At 39.4% G+C, this 17,616-nt stretch overlaps 1 protein-coding gene across 22 annotated transcripts in view; it reads right to left on the reverse strand.

Annotated features, from left to right (window-relative positions):
* ANK3 (ankyrin 3) overlaps window positions 1–17,616 on the reverse strand; it is a 201,148-nt gene that overhangs the window by 152,156 nt on the left and 31,376 nt on the right. The gene's annotated exons all lie outside the window — the stretch shown is intronic.

Here is a 17,616-nt window from a genome sequence, read left to right on the forward strand (position 1 = left end):
AGTGTGAAGCATACACTGGAAACTGAAGGTCCTCAGCATTTCTTAAGATTTTGTTCTTACGTTAATTTAGAATTTTCATTCAGGCAAATGTTATTGGAAAGGGATGAAACTTTATTTCAATTTAATTGTACTGACCAGTTAGCAGCAATGACTGAACCAAATGACATAAACAGGCCATGTGATCTTCTACAGGAGATTCTCCATCTATTCTCCCTGCTACCCCATAACTATATATGCATGAGAAAATTCCACTTGCATCTTCTTCAACAGAAAGGACATTGGTTGGCCTGGATGATAAAATGCCACTCTCTGTGCAAACAGCTACAGCTTTATGTACCATGCTGCCATACATGTTTTCTTTTGATAAGAACGTGACAGCCTGGAGCCAACTGCTATCTGCAATTCTGCTTTTAATTATCCTTCAGAGAGATGCTCTTGGGATCCCAACCCTAAACACAACCACAGGGCAAGAGGAAATGCTTTTTTCCTACTGCCTGACAATTCAAAGGATACATCCTTCAGCTAATAAAAGCTACCTTCTTTGAATTTGACTGCGGAATGAGAAATCATGTCATTATTGTCAAATACCAAACAAATCCCTCTACTTGTTTGGCCCATCACGCAATTTAATCATCAGCTTTCTTTGATCATGTTATTGTATTGCACAAGATAAATTAACCAAAATATTCTACTATTTACTATGTTTCTATGACCAATCCTGTTCTAACTATATGATCTGATTTCTGTAAGTTAAAAAAAATAGAGTTTTCAGGCTATGTGAAACCTCTCTTCTTGGTCAGACTACAGTACCTCATTTCTGCCACAACTGTATCTGACTCCATAACCAAGTGTACTTGGAACAACAGGGTCTCTACCCTGTGAGCAACAGTCTATCTAACAAGCTTTTGTAGAGAGAATAAAATATTCACTCTCAGTTGCACACATTTAAGTCCAAAATAGAGCTTAAAAGGTGCATTTTAGATTCAGCTCCTACCTTCGAGAAATCTTCAATCAAAACATTAGAACATCCAAGAAAAAGAAGTCTCTTCCCTATTGGACCATAAGACAAAATAAGGCTGACACAAAGATTTAGTATGCATCAGTGTCAAGATCACTTGCAAACTCCTGGCTGTCTCTGCCAAATGCTGAATCTGTGCTCAGTTACCACTGGAAATGAGCCACCTATGTTGGAGCAGATGACTGAAAAGGACCCAGAGACATTCAGGCTGGTGCACACAAGGAAATTTCTCAGCTTCCAGGGCAAGAGTGGTTTGTGTGTAATGACACATAGCTCCTGCAAAACTGCACTTCTAATGCACCCCTCCTACTGCACAATTTGCTTAGACTTTATGCACACGGTCTTCTCTGGCAGACACTAAATAAATCTAGCCAGTCGTGTGAATTGTGATGAGACTAATCCAGCCCCAGCTGTCTTTAAATGCCTGAATGAGTCCTTCCTAAGAGAACTCAAACACAGGATGGAAATGGAAAGTAGCTGTTATACCTTTCAGTTTCTACAAAGAGCAAAGTGTGTAATTTCCAAGGCACAAAAGACATGCAAACTTAGATGGGAAACACTTGCCTAACATCCACACTACATGGATGTTATGTTCAAATGTTATACATGTTGAGAATCTCACTCAAGATATCATCTCCTTTTACTTGTCACCACAATTACTTTGCCATCACTGATGTTCAACACAATTCAGAACAATTTACCTGGAGTTCTAGCAAAATCAATGTCAAAGCCCAACAGAAAGCACTTGAAGTGACATCAAAAGAATCTCATAAGACCAGTGTTTGGACAGGAGACAAGGGTCTGTGTAACTCAAAATCTTCACTGCCAGCTTGCACAGATGCAGTTTTGAGACTTTGAAACACAGTTTTAATGTGTCAGCTTCCCCTGAAGAATTTACAAAAAACACTTACAAGCATGCATGTGCTGAATTAATAGCACCAAAACCAAGGTCCTAATTTTTAAGAACTACAAATCATCATACATCTGCAAAAAAACACAAACAAATGTTCTTTTAATGAGAAGATGCAGATCCTTTTACCACTGACTTTTCAGCTGTCAGACTGCCCTGAATTAAAATGCAAACTTGGATGACAAAGTAAACTGGGACACACTGTTCAAGAGCACAAAACCAGAGTAATCACTGTTTTCACCAGTGAATCCCTGCGCTGCACTGGGAGTGAGCAATGAGCCGAAGAACCATGCTCTTTGTGATCAACTCAAATATATCATCGATGAAAAGCATCCGATACAGTTAAGGGCAAAAAGATTTCTGCATCTAAAATTCAAGATTTATTCTTTAGTCTGACAGCTTCAGCTTCTGAAAGTTTGTTTCAAACTCTGAAAAGCAACTCCTGGGTCTGTGATGACTCATCTCTTACTCTCTGAAGTTTTGTTATCATGCACTTACAAGTATAAAATAAATCACTGACTTTCATAACTGCTACTGCAGTCACAAAGAGCTAGAGAAGATTGGGATGTGCTTGGAGGGTTTCTTCTTATGTTTATATTCACCACAAATAACAGCTCATAAGGCGAGGTATTGCTATTTTCTCTCTCTCAGAAACTGAGTACCCAATGAGCATGGAAGGAATTTCAGCACATCCTAGGCTCAAATTTAAATTTAAAGCCATTTCCACACCAATGTCATATTGTTCAGATAACAGAGGCATGAGTTGGTCTACCTTGCATTCTGTGTGCACCTGATTTTACAATCAAGATAGGTGAGGAAAAAAACAATCAACAATCCTCTTCAAAACATTTTTAAAGTGTACTTATTTGTAATTTCAGATACAGTCCTCTGAAGTTAATGGAAAAAAAAACCTGAGTATGAGCCTAAGTCTGGTAATACTGCTAATTCTAAGGAAAGATTTTATTCACATAAAATGAGTTCTCTGCAAAAATACTATGTAAATATGCTTCAGTCAGTTGCAGTGATGGGGAAGTTGGTAATAAAACAGAACAAACTAGTTGTGCATAATACAACTATTCCCTAAACCGTACCCTAATAACACTATAGTAAGTGAGCTTTATAAACTGTAAATGGGTTACCTAACCTCTTTTGTAGCTAGACAAACTATTAAGAGCTTTCCTAGGAATTGGAAGTTCCCTGCTCTGTTTCTACCTTTCCATTTCATGCCCACTTTTGAATGTATCCTTAATTGAAAACCAAAATAATTCTGCCTTGGAAGTTAAGAGGCATTTGAATGGCTACTTGCAAAGCCTATCTACTATGGTTTAAAAGCTTTAATACTCCACTCAGGATTCACAAACCTCTACTGGTTTCTTAGTGCCAACAGCCATTAGAGGTTTGCCAGTAGGGGTTATAACCTCAGAAGCAAAGAATCTCTTCCAATTTACACACCTGAAAACCTTGTTAAGGAGAGTCCTCTGGCTTGAAAACCCCACGTGCTCCACGTGACTGAATCAGAAGGATCAGGGGGAATTATCTAAAAAGCTTTCAAGTACCAAGAGGGCTTCTGGGGCAAGATTTGCAACACAGCACATAAACTGCATTAACAGTCAGTTCTGTAGGGCTGGTTAGAAGCACCACATGAGCTTTGTAACAGCAGTTTACCTTAGCAGAGCTTGTAACACTTCACAGAACAGACTGTCCTGACACCTCTTTGTAGATTCACTGTGAAATATATATATGGCCTAGCCCAACGAGATGCAATCAGTGGAACCAATAAAGCTAGAAATTCACTGCAGATTTGAAGATGCCATTTTTGCACAGTCACTTTGCAGTAACAGAACTGAACCATCATTATTCTGCCCTTCAAAGCCACTATGCACTAAAGGTTTGGAGTCCTTTAGGAGAACGCTGATGACCTGGACATCAAAGGAGGTGCTTCAAGATTCTTGACAAAAATAGAAGTAACAGAACTGTCTGAACATTTCACCTCTCCTTAACCTTCTGAGTTTATCACCTGAGAATCAGCACTGTTTCTGAGCAAGATAATTAAACATATTTGGAAACTAATATTGTTTAATCAAATAAAATAATTGTATCACCTGCATGAGTAAACAAACTGGGCTAAAAAGCTTTCCTTCTAGTATTTTAATAAGCATAAACTTAGAATTGGCTTTTACTTACAGCATTAAATTGAAGATTAGTTTATTATACGCCTATAGAAAGAGGCTATGGCCAACTGCTACCTACCAGCCCTATAGGAATTTCCCCTAACATTTGATGAGAGAATAAGCCATTAGTATGCAATGTTAATTAAAAACACTGCTTCTGAACAGCAAATCTACAAGATAAACAAGTAATGACGTAGATCACATTTCTCTCTTACACTTAAAGCACACATGACAACCTACAGGACATCTATATATAAATGGAATGAGAATTAGAATCTACCATAAGCGTCATCAGCAGAACACTTGCAAATATATTCCACAACCCTTCTCCATAGCTGAATTCCATTTCTAACAGCTACATTTTCAACAGGCAAGCAGTGCATATACTAATGGAAGCAACAGTCTCTATGCACAAAACCCCATAAAGCAAGAGCAAATGGTGCCCTGCTGCAGCACAGCTGCAGACCACACCATGCCAGCCCATGGCTCAAGGGCTGCAGAGTTTCCCTTCGTTCTGTTTTGGTTGCTGTGACACACCAATTGTCAGGGCAGCACCGAAGGCTGTACCGCTGAGGCTCAAAATAAAGCATCAGAAAAGAGGTTTATCATCAGAAGTTTGGTATTACTGCGTGAAAAGACAGGAGAGTGTAAATAATATCTGCAGGACTGAAAAACAGAAGAGTTTAATCAAGTGCCATAAAGCATCACAATCTAATAAAATCTTCTTCTACAAGAGAGTCGTTTCACAAAGAAAAACCCTGGGATAAACATCTTCTCAATTTTGAAATTCCTGGTGGCAATGAATTTTCAGACAAGGAGAGTATCACCAGAAAATGCTCAGCATTTCCAAGATAGGTTTCAGCAGGGAATGACAAGCCAGTTCTGTGTTGACAGGAGGTGAACCAAACCATACATATTTAAGAGAATTCACTACTGCATTATTCCTGAGCACAAAGCTATTGCTGACATGGAAATTAGCTAATAAACTTCTGGGTGCTATCATCAGTAATGTTTCCAGCTACAGAAAATACTGCTGTGAACTGATGTTTCCAGAAAACTTGGCACTCATCAACATTAATAACTGGATACCACACTTTCTCAGGAACCTGTATTTTAGTTCTCCAGCAAAGCTGCATCAACAGTGGTTGCTCTAACTTTGTGCTTTTAAACCGCCACGAATAACTCAATCCACGGAGACCTTCAGAGGCCAGTTCCCAGGACACGGATGCCATTTCACAGCAGCTTACTCACAGCAGGAATTTTTAAAGCACACAGGGAGCACCTTGGAGGTCACTGGGACTACCCCAAGAGAGTAAGAGTGATACGGGTGCCTCCTTACAGGTCACTACCAGCACAGTAGTAGCAGGCTCCTTTTTCAGTTTTAATTGACCTATGGATTATCAGTAAAGCAGCTGCATTATTTGATAAAGTAATCATTAAAAATGTACTTATCACCAGGCTTTTTATTATAATTTTTCTCCAAAATATGCAAGATGGGCTAAAACATTTCAGTGAAGAAAACTTATATTCACCGAGGTTAGTTAAGGCTCCGATCACAGAACAAAACGTTAAGTTTCTGCAATTTAATAAGCACCTTTATCTGTAGAGTGCCTTGAACAGAATGCAGTTATTCAGGAGCGAAACAAATACTTCCACGTACCATTTGACTGCTGCTGCAGCCTATACCACAACCCGAATGTTAGAACACAACATACACAAGCCTAAACATACCTCTTCTTATGTCCACTTTTTTTGTTTCATACAATTAAAGACTTAAAACATTAATCTAGAAGAACTCAATACACAGATCTCACTCAACGCAGAATGTTCAAATGCTTACTTGTTCTGAAAAGCATTCTCCCTCTTCCACTGCCATTTTCTGTGGCCAGATATGAAACCTGACGATTCAATTAGTTAACATTTTGGACACTGCACAACTGCTAAAAATAGCAGCCTCAGGAAGTGTTTTTCTCTTTTTTTTTTTTTTTTTTTTTTTTTAAGAACTAGGCACAGGGACTTGTTAGCATTCCCTTGGCTATTTAAATGGCAAAGGACAAGTGTTTGTGAGACTACGAAGTTAGTAACAGAGCGTGTCCCAGGATTCCTGGCTCACTTACCATATTTGCAGCCTCCAATCATTCCCGCTGCATGCAATCATGATCTGTGGAATACCCAAAATAGCTGCAACATCAGCTGATCAGAAAACCACTGCTGCTTGGAATCACTCGTGAAATGAGCTTTTGTCATTCTGCTTATCAGCTCTTTCTAATGCAGACTACTTTGAACTATTTCTAAAGGAAACAATAACACCATTTTACACTCTGTGTGCTTTGAATGCCACATATGCCAGCCTCCTACTCCACGGTAATTTTATATTTATTCAGATTTTCTGATGACTAATTGTTATAGATTTACATTGCTGGTTCTAGAGGCTATTTTCCTAACTAGAAGGCCTGTTTCTATGTACTTCAGGTTCCAAAATTCAAGAGGTAAAAAGCTGTATCAGTAACAAAACTGTTTTGTTTTGGAGGGATGGAAGAAAAGTGCAATTTCAGCAAAGCAGACTTTTTCCTTTACAACGGAAGCTATTGCCAACTGCAGGAATTTACTTGCACGCTTCCCTGCAGCTCTTGTGAGGGAATGAAATGCTTACCTGTCCTCAACTCTCTGCAGACACCTGCACAGCACACACTGCTACAAGGATTCACCCTGCCTGTGTACCAACCCACCACAGGCTGTACCCTGACACCGATACAGCAGAACAAGGGGTAAGATGAGGACAAAAATAACAAAGCTGTCCTGTTTTGCCAGACAAGCTATGTCCAGAAGTCCAGAAATAGAGAAATATCTATACAAAATTTCATGAGAATAACTACAGATTTCCACGACATTTCTCCATGTCTGCAACAACTCAAATAGAGCTGCAAGGCAGCAGCTTATTGCTCTTTGGTTATAATGCAGAGCTTGTTGCAAGTTACCTGTGCAGTCTTTTGGAAAGCAAAATATGTGAGGCCTAGATGCATTGATAAGGAATAACATGGGCCACACACTTAGGTAATCTAGCCTGGAATGGCTTTATTAATGTCACTGACAACGCTCTCCAGTTATTACCAACAACGCACTGCTTCTGCACAATTGTGCCTATGGCATTTCAGTATCTATGACTAAGATCCACTTCTGCCAGTGACTAAACACTGTTAACTAAAGTTAACAGCAGTCTGCAGGGGTGGAGGAGAGCCTTCCACCTTAATTTAAATACACGATGATGACCAAGTCAGTTCAAATGACTTTACCTCCCTGACACATCAGTGGCACAGTTCCCTGCAGCAGAGATTTCAATCACATCTACCACAGCTACTGCAACGATGGTGCTCTCGGGAGCTACCCCAGCAATACGCAGCATCCTGAAAAATCCAATTTCTAAAGCTGAATTTAAAGTCACTCAGTATTCTGAGGACTGAGAGTTATTTCAAAATGCTAAAATGAAACACCACAACCCTGGAGACCCAAGAGCATACAGCTACTATCCAGTAGTTGAATTTTCATTTCTGAGTGAAGAGAGTCTTGTTCTGAGTGAAAGAACCAGGTGAACACCTTTGAAAACCCGCTTAAGAGCAAGAAAAAAGGAAATACAATAATTTCTGTAGTGGGATTCAAGGGAATCGCATGGCATTTCAAACTTGCAGAGCAGTTCTTTGTGTCAATGAAAGTGTTAAGTTGAGCTGTTTTATGGACACTCACAAGAGCCCTGTCAGCAGACACAGCCCATTGCAGCATGGCAGCCCCTTGCAACCAGGCTCCCCTGAACTGCAGCCCCTGCTGGGCACCGTGACTAGGGACAAATAACTGGCAACCTGGCAGCTCTCCCAGAGATAAAGCACCAGTTCCTTGGAAAGGAGCAACAAAAATTTTTTGGAAAAGGATTCAGCAGCCTCCACATGTCTGGTTCACCCAGGGGCTGTGCCATTCACCCCTTGCGCAGCCCCCATCCTGTGCCTGCTGCCAGCAGGGCCTTGTCCGCAGCCCACTCCCCAGCACCTTCCTGCCCACAGCCTGCGGGTGCCAGCTGCCACAGGCCCTTTGCCTTCAGCTCACCAGCTCGTGGCTCTTCAGCTTCGCACACATCTGTTGACATAAGTGGATGATCAGCCCAGATCGTTGCCTATTAACAATCCTAGGTCAGGTTGCGACATCCCCACAAGAGAAGATGCCTAATCGTCTCTCCATTAATTTTAAAAGGGCGATGATCAGACTTAGAAAAGAACAGCACAAAAAACTTACAAGCTTGCAGCACCAAAAAGTCATCTAAGCATGCTCCCCTCCATCAATTCAGATCTGACAGCTCATGTCATAAATCATAGTGACACTGTATTTTTTTTAACCTCGTGGATCAGTTTTACAGAGTTCAGGATGAGATCTCACATGCATGCTATTAACAAAGGGCAATAAGGGCATGATACAAATGGCAAATCAATTTGTTACAGACCTTGGAAAAAAAATTCAGGATCTTCGGTTACTCTGCATCCTGAATTATGTGACCTGCAAATTCCTACAGTCATTCTCAGCTTGGGAAAGAGAAAAGGCCTTGGACACAGTCACGTACTAAGTAGACACGTAAGAAAAAATCATCTCGACAATCAATCTTCTCTCCACCCCAAAAAAGAAAAACCTAACAAAAACCCTTTACAATCTCAGTTAAATGCAGATTTGGTACAGATGGAGGGCTCTTTTAAACAGAAGAGTGGAAATGTCCTTTTACATCATCACTACTCTGCTCCCAAACCAGATGGAGTGCTTATGATTACTGGCTTGGAAGCAACTTACAAACAAAGCAACACATGGCAGAATTCAGCAGGAAGAAAAACATGGTTTGACATGAAATACAGACAATATAAATAATCTTCCCAAGAATGGGAAAGACAAGCTAGAATAGTTTACAGTGATCTGTGACTACTGATCCAGATTTTACAAGGAGGATAGAATTTTTCCTGTAACTGCAGTGAATGATAGATATTTCAGACAGTTCTGAAAGGTAAAGATATAAGAAGCCCACCAGAACAGAGAACATAGCTCTGTGGTATTTCAGGCATCCTTTCAGAGAGGGAATGGTTGACAATTACCGATGCCTTCTTATGCTGCTTACTCCTACGGAGTCGTCAGTTGTAGGGACTTCGTATATCTCAGAAAGCAGTGATTGTATCTGAGATACAGAACATTAATATCTAAAATCCTTCCCTAATCACTAAAAGCAGCTAACGTTTGCCTCAACCAAGACTTTATGGAATCACAGAATCGCATTTAAAATGCGATTTAAAATGGCATTTCAAGTGCAGGTACTACAAAGGCTACATACAGCACCTAGCTGTGCAGGAAGCAGCTCTCAGGGACCCACAGGCTGCAGGTTCTCATGCCAAGTCAGAAAAGATGCAGACTGCATACAGTGAAAGAAATTAAGAACCTCACCAGACAAACTGCTCCATTCCTCTAAGAGAACCCCCCGATGTCACACTCCTTACCTCTGTGGATCTAGATTCTAACAAGTTACTACTTCAAGAAAAGCACATTTACTCATTGTGCTTCAATTATCAGAATCATGGCTACTGAGAACATACAGGCACAGCAAAATAAATAAATCAATCATGTCCTAGTTACAAAAGAGTCAGCATCATCTCGGTACAGAACCAACATCCATCAGGAAAATACTATGCTTGCTATACTACCATTCAAACGCTGCCAGCCCAGTTCATTTGCTATTAGAAAACAGCCACATAATTAGGCAGAAGCATAAAATAAAGAGCAATTGAAAAAATAAGGATAGAAAAAAGACCTCCACATATTAAGTCAAGGTCACACAGCAAGATGAAAATACTTTTATTTTTTCCTAGAGAATCTTATTTCTGCTCTTTCATAATATATTGTTCCTGAAGAGGAAGTAGGTACAAAAACACAGTAAATCCTTTCGTTGTTTTCCTTTAGCTATTTTTTTCTCTACTTTGACAAGAGTGATGATCTGCCATCATCCCCAAATAATCTGAAGCTATGCAGAATTAAGAAAGGAAATCCCGTCACTTCTGCTAACAATGTTTAGAATGTTTCTTTAAGGGCTTTCCAAATGACTGAACAGAACGCCCACAGTCTCATCCTATTCTTCCTCAAGAGTAGCTAAGATCAAATCTGAAAGACTGAAATATGACCATTTTTAAAGGATAGCCTGAAGTAATTTCACAGGTCTCCAAATACTTCAAAACAGCATGCCTCTAAACCAGCCCTGCTGTGACCTGTGAAATTCAGCATGTTACAGATATTCCAAATGAAATGCATGCACCAAAGTGCTGCAGTGTTTACTCTATCAAGATCCGTAACAGCTCCCATTACTTCACCATCAGCACTCTGCCTCCCCAGGACATACAGCAGGGCAAAAGGGCTCTCAGGATTAGGGGCTAAAATAAGTGCTACATGCATGGCATGAGTGGTATGCACAAAGAATGTGAATTGCTATCTACAAAACCACTTTAAATTCCACTTTTTAACCCTGTATTGTTCCCTTATCCATCAGAGTACAATTACATGACTTGCATTCCGCCCTGCTAATCTCAGGCTTTGTTGAAGAGCACTTTTTGTTTCATTTTCAAGCCTTATTTGTAGTTTCCATGCTCAAATTCTAAAGTTCCTCCAACTTTTAACTATCTTGGACCTGGAACACCAGCAGACTGTTCTTCAGAATAACCTTGTCCCCTGTGAACAGGAAGAATTCAGACCAGGTGAAATATAGACTGTTAAATAAACCTGAACTTCCTGTCCAAAATAGATCATTCAGGACTTCCACCGCTGCGACTTGAGCAATTTCTTCTCATCAGTAGCATTAGCTCACCTTTTCAATATATTGATTGACTGTACATGCGAAAGAGGTACATCTCCAACCTCTATGTTTCAGAGACTCAAGAGATGATTTTGCAAAACCAATGCAGCAATATCACAGAAATCTCATAATCAGCCACTGTATGAAAACGAAACTCAGATAAAATTTTTCAAGGCAACTTCTTACCATCAACACCACTCTATGCTCTCCAGATCATAAAGAACTGAAGAGAGCAGCAGTTTTCATTACATCCATCCTCTAAGGGCCAGGAAGAACAGCCTCAGTTAAGCCAGATAAAATTATTTGGCTATATTATTATTTCCTTCTCTCTCACTGATGCAACCTTCACCACCTATGGTGGTGATACACCCACGTCATTTATTTTTTTCCATGGAGAACACCTCAACAAGCCTTTGGAAAAACCTAGGGCAATAAGCTGTGAGCTGGAAGAAGTGTATACATAATCACCACGATGAAAATCACACAACCGACTCCTGGACAAATTGACTTGACGCCATCATGCTTGAAATGTAACTACTAGAAGCCAATTAGGAGGGGGAAAAAACAAAAGTCAGAGACTCCAGGCAGCTCTGTGTTTAGTAAAACCACAGACCTTGCATGAACTGTCAGAGATGAGGGGAAGAAGAAGGGCAAAGTACTATATATGGCAAGCACAAGGAGACATGGCAGCAAACCTTCCTAGATCATCTTGAAGCATTGCTGATGACTGCAAATTCTCTGCTGATTAATCAGATGGCTTGTTGCTTGCCATGAGTCTAGTTTCAAGCCATGCTGAAAATTGGGATTTTGTACAAAATTGAAAATGCCAACTGCCTTACTCTTCCTTTGAAATACTTCACTGGAGCACAGAATCCAGAAAGTGGAGTTTCCTTGGATCCAAGCAGTAATGCACAGCATTTTCAGTAAATAGGGAACTATTTTTCTACTCTTTAAATAAATCAATAAATACTACTAGTGGGCTAATGAAATCAGTGGCTGGTGATTGTCTCCACAGGTGTGTGGGTATACAAAAACAAACACATTTCTAAGAATATACCAAAAACTTAACTTAAAAAAATCACAGGAATATTTCATGAAACACAGTCCATTTGTATACAGCAGCCATGTGACAACAACTCGGCTTTCAGTCTGAATACCATTTCTAGCAATATTCAATATTCCAGTATTGCCAGGAGCAAAGAAGTAATCATAAGATTCATGGTGACAACAGCTAAGTATTTTGTACTAAAATTGAGTTAAGCACCCGAAATGTGACTGCTGTCAAATCAGCTGTTCCAAACACACCCTCTCTCTGTTGTCTATCTTTTAGGCTTATTCTGAACACAACTGCAATACGAAGCCTCAGAACTGCCAGATGGTTTCAAAATGCTCAGACATGGTTTCTGCTCAGAAGAGATTTCTATCATGTACTACGTTCCAAGAACAATATTGCAAAAGCTGTAGTTGGCCAGGATATCTGATAATGGATTGCCTTCACAACAGTTTAGTCAAAAAAGCAACTCCACCAGCCATCAGTATTAACTATTGGACTATCCTCTTGACTTTCTTTGATCCTCCATCTAAAGGAACTATCCCAATGGAAACAGACATAGGTTTTATTCAGAGAAATATCAAGAACAGTATTCAAGTTTATCAGCTCATCACAGGAAGAATGCTACATGAGATGTCCAGAGTCTTGTGAAATGAACACAATCTAACCCATCCATCACTTAAGGTATAACATTATACATGCTTATTAAGACTTTTTTTTTTATTGATGGTGCACTGCATTATTCAATGACAGAAAAACTGAACCACTGGATTAACTATAACTAATGATTTTAATCTGTTCTTGAATGCAATTAGGATACTTCGATGGAATAGGATTATGACCAGGGCTACTAAGCAACAACTACCCTGTTAGTCATTCTAGATGTATAGACTATGGCCAAATTATACTACTGTAAATACACGTGCCAACACAAGGTAAAGCTTCCTAATAATACAGCATAATACAGGGCCACAGCTTCTGTTCTGCAGAGCTTTGTCTGTAAAAAAAACATACAGTCTGCCCAGTAATGGGCAAAAGGTTGCTACGCAGTGAGCATAAGCTGTTACTAACATCTTTTAACAATTAAAATAGCTTGTATTTGTCAAAAAAAAAAAAAAAAAAAAAAAAAAAAAAAAAAAAAAGCAAGCAAAACCCACCATCAACATGCAGTGAGTTCAGCAGGTTCCTCCCTCCCAACTTCCTTTGCTAAGGTGCCATCGTTTCCAAAGAAAACACATGCTGGGGAGAAAGCACCATGAGCTGCACAATCTGAAGTGTGATGTCCCTTTTAAACATGGTCACAGCAAACCCTCAAGTGATTTCTCTTAATTTCTCTTTGAACTACCAAATGGCATAAAATCAAGGAGTAGAAAAATTATGAAATGATTTATAGAACTGAATTTCCAGCTTCTTTGAGGTCAGTGTTTTGGTCGAACATGAAACTGTCCCACAGTGTTGACACCACACTGAAAATTCTGGGTAGCAAGTACAAGAAAAGTTCCTGACTGCTTCCTTCTCAAATCTTAGGTGGGGTGGTAACATCAGTCATTATTGCCTTTTCTGCATTGAGGTCATGCAGCAATTTCCCCTAAACAGAGGAAAACAAATAAAAAGCACTCTTCTCATCAAGATCACACTGCTGACATACTGCTAGGGGATGAGGACAGTTAAGCAAATTACATTCCAAACAGGACTTACATTTGTCAGCACTGATGTATATAAGTGTCTCTCAGCTCTCTCTCACCATAGTGCTGGCAACTTGGCTAAATATTAACACTATCCTTGAAGCTACTGATTTTACATCTCTTTATGTACATTACACACGATGGTGGCCATTAGCACTAAAAAGGAACAGAAGAGGGCAGCTTCAGTGCATCAATGCTTATATGTCCCTAGGAATTAAGGATAGGAGAGCAGGTGGAAACTATAGGATGTAAAATTCCTAAACACAGAGTTGAGCTTTCCAGACATGCAGAGATTTCATTGCACTAACTTGCAGTGTAATACATTCTAGCTATACCACAGGTATTTTATGCAGCAAGTTAACTTTCACTGTACAGCAAAGCAGCTCACCTAAAACTTATTCAGAAATTAAGGATGCCTTTTCCTGCCTTTGTAGGCAAATTACAAGAAAGATCCACACTATTAAAAGTCTTTATGAAGAATCCATATACTTGCAGTGCCTTAACTCACATGCACCATACTTTATATATCTAACAGTTATGTTATATTTATCAAAATGTATTTCAAACTTTATATAAGGTTAGAATACAGCTTAACTGTTCTTTTTGACCTGGCTTAGGTAGTTATAATGAGTGATTAATAAATCAGTTATTATACCAGTGAAAACAGGCTCGTGACTTTCTGGCAACCAGTTTCATACCAAATGTTTTGAACAGATGCACAAATGCACCTTGCAATGACAGCATCATCCATGCAGCCATGTTGATAGTGCACAGCCATATTTTCATTCTCTAACCTACTTAGCTTTGTCTCACTCACAGTGCATTTCTTTTCCTTGAGAGTAGCTGCTGTAGATAGCTCTTGAGTTTCCTTTCCTCTCTGTGAGCAGTTAATTCTTATCTGATGTTAAATAGCTTTTGCAGAGCTTCTGAAATTACTGTATAGCAGTAGTATTTCTCATATCTGTATTGCCAACACGATGCTTCAGCAAAAAGCAGTCCCTTGGCAGGACTAACTAGCTACTGTTCACACTGAATTATGGAGGAGGCAGCAGCTGCTATATTTAGGGCACTGAATATCTTCTTCCATTATAAATCTATTTTACAGATTTTGAAAGTCACGGCTGCCTTTTCTGACTGATCAGAACCCTTTTCAGCTGTAATTGACAAGCTGATCATTAAATCAGTGTTCCTTTTTCTCTTGTTACCTATTTGCCTTAATAAAATAAAAATCATACATAAACGCATCAAAAGGAACTGAAGCCCCAGTGAGAAGCTGCATCAAGGCTCACTGCGTGCTAGGACACAAGGACTGTCATGGGGAAGGGTGGCAGCCCACAAAGCCTGCTGAGACGGGGATCCTCCGAGCACCGCTCCTGTGACATGGGGAAGGGAGGTTGGTGGGTGCACGGCCTGGCTGCACCCACTGCTATCAGGAAGCAGCACGCACCCTGGCGCTGCAAGCTGACAACATAGGGCTAAAATCACATAGAGCAGAATACTCTTACCTTTTCCTATGGAATAAAAATCTCGAATTTTACAAAATAATATGTTGGAAGACAACAAAAATCAGACATTTAAGGTGTTGTGTAAAACTTTCTCCTGGAAAGCACGCCACAGTTACCACAGACAAGATTTTTCTATTTATCCTACTTATGGCATTTATTTGTTATCACTAAACATTTTCTGAGCGAGATATGAATAGTTAAAATTTCATTAACACACATAAATGGCACTTCCTTACTTTCCCCTCACGCCCCACCCTTAAAACGCACAGTGGCATTTAACATTACTTTAGTACACAATAGTTTATAGAGCAGCCCAGTGCTTTTCCCAAAATGATTCTCACATCCCAGTAGCATGCTGGATTTTACTCACTAAAAATGAAACCACATCCTGTGAATTGCCAGGACAAGCCATTGAACCTGTATCTGTAATTTCTGTGGATAATCCCAGTATCAAAAATGCTCCTACATTTCCCAGTTCTTCTCCACAGCAGCGGCTAACAAGCTCTGATCGTTCTGAGGCTATCTCAGATGAGCCAAGGCTTTAATGCGGTTTTTAAAAGACATCTAAAATACATTATAAGTGTATCACTGATCCAACTTTTCTTTGGATAAAGTTCCCCAATAACTTACCTATTGTTTTTGTAATGGCATGAAATGTAATAGATCTTTTCAAAGACACTTCCCTGTTGAGACAAACAATTCTGTGCACATGCAGAGAGTTCACGTTTATCAACTATCTATTAAAATATTCCCCAGTCCAATGTGTTCAACACACAGACAGCTAGGCTACTGAGCTGAGAAGTGCAGAATAGTATTGATCCTGAATTTAAACAAAGGAAAGTTATGGACCTCATCAAATGGCTTTCACTGGCTACAGGGCTAACAAACTCTCGAGACAAAAAGCAGGATAACCACAAAGACAAAGATGTCTTTTTCACTATTAGAAAAGACTGCTTAGATCTGCATGTACCACTCCTGCTCTAAGTTAGAAAGAAGCACATATGAATTCAAATACAGATTTGATGCAAACTTGCACATAATGTATTCATGCTGTCTAGCAAATATCATGTGGTCGGCAGCACACAAGTACTCTCTCCACAATAACACTGGATCTCATCTGAAATTTAACTGCAGACAATTTAAGAGAAGGGAATGCCTTCCATTTTGATTGGAGTTGCAAGCAGCATCTTGGGGAACTAGAAAGCCTGTGGATCAGAATAAGAGAGGTTTACAAGCTCCTCTCAGTATCTGACAGGGAATGCCACCTGGCTATAAAAAAAAAAAAAAAAAAAAAAAAAAAGAACAAGAGTAAAGCTATTTATTTATCTCTCCTGCTCCAGACTCATGTACCAATGAAATGAAGCTTTTTTCCTACCTAAAAAATTAAGGACATCTTGTCTCTTCCTACCTGCATACAAAGTGCCGTGGGCAGCACACTGATATATTCGTTGGCAAAGAATTGAAGATCAGATTCCTGAGGCTATAACAAGAAACTACAGTCTCTCCATAATGTAGAGTTCAGCTTCATCTCCCGCTCTTCTCTTCCCTCTCTGTCTCACAGTACCATTATAAACTGGTCATGTCTGATTTACAGGGCAAATGTCTTTCTCCTTAGATGAGGGTACTTTTTCACAAAAGCTCAGCTCAAAGGCTTAGTATAATATTGTCTGCTAAAAAAAGTTTGCACTAGGTGCATATGTAACCTTTAGCATAGTTGTGTTGCATTGGGGTGATGGCAGATGTCATTCTGCAAGCTGGATGAGAAGACTTTTTCTTTTCAGATGAAAATAGCATTTGCATGATGAAAAATGAAGGAAACATAGATGCCTATGGCATTTTAAAGAAAAAGTCACATGCAAATTGATGCAATCTATTTTTAATTCCTAAGCACAACTAATGATATTATTATCAATATGATTGTATCCATCAGCATTCAGCAGAGAATTCTCTTGCTCCTACACAACTCCATGGAACTATTTGAAATGTAAATAGAAACAGGAAAAAAAGCTCTCCAACAAGGGCTAGTTCATCTATGAATATTAAACTGAAACAAACCCTCATGGGAGCTATGACAGACTGCTCGAGAATGCAAAACCATGTCATTACTAACATGAATCATATTTCCTAAAATTAGTGGGAAGAAAATGTTCTTTTATAAAAGCACCATCCGTGTGTTTAATAGCAAATCAGTATGGGTGACCCAAAGATACATTCGTTATTCTTGTCCTCATTATTAGGATTCTTAGCCAAATTACACAGAGAAAATAAACAACCATCATTCTACATTTTTGCTATCAATTACTTCAGCACTTGGATCTAATCTTACTACTTGCATACAAGGTCAGAAACTCACTAATGAAAAGCACAGAAAAAAAGAAGCAGAACAGGCAGGCAGATGGAGTTTTGCCTCTTGTGAC

Source organism: Lagopus muta, chromosome 5 (assembly GCF_023343835.1).
Source record: "Lagopus muta isolate bLagMut1 chromosome 5, bLagMut1 primary, whole genome shotgun sequence".
NCBI classification, from domain to species: domain Eukaryota; kingdom Metazoa; phylum Chordata; class Aves; order Galliformes; family Phasianidae; genus Lagopus; species Lagopus muta.